Raw genomic sequence first — 539 nt, forward strand, 5'->3', positions numbered from 1 at the left:
CATTTCTCCAAAGTTAATAGGGAACTATGTACTTCCCAAAGAAGTTTCTAAATGTTTTTTTTATTTAAGTAAGAAAGGAATCATGTTTTCCAAAAGAGCCTTAGGGCTAGTTTTCATGAAAAGGAACATCGTTTCCAAGTGAGCCTTTGGGCTAGATTTTGAGTAATTATCTCAATTAAAGAAAGATGTGTTTAAAACACTTATGAGCTAAAGTATTTTGGGAGTAGTATCGAGCACCGATTTGGGGACGCGAGTTCATATTAAACTCAACTCTCCATAAGAACCATGTAGCCAACATGGGAGTTAACGGGTCATACTTTTTAGATGAACCCGTAAAGTTAAGCTAGTGGATCCGCTTAGTAAAGTTAGCTTTCTATATCACAGCGAGGTATATGATGGTCCTCGGGCAACGTGAGGTAAAACGTTGTATCTTTAGCTTCCTATATCACGGCAAGGTATAGGATGGTCCTCGGGCAACGTGAGGTAAAACGTTGTATCTTTAGCTTCCTATATCACGGCAAGGTATAGGATGGTCCTCG

This window comes from Solanum tuberosum, unplaced genomic scaffold (assembly GCF_000226075.1).
Source record: "Solanum tuberosum cultivar DM 1-3 516 R44 unplaced genomic scaffold, SolTub_3.0 scf00407, whole genome shotgun sequence".
Classification (NCBI taxonomy): Eukaryota; Viridiplantae; Streptophyta; class Magnoliopsida; order Solanales; family Solanaceae; genus Solanum; species Solanum tuberosum.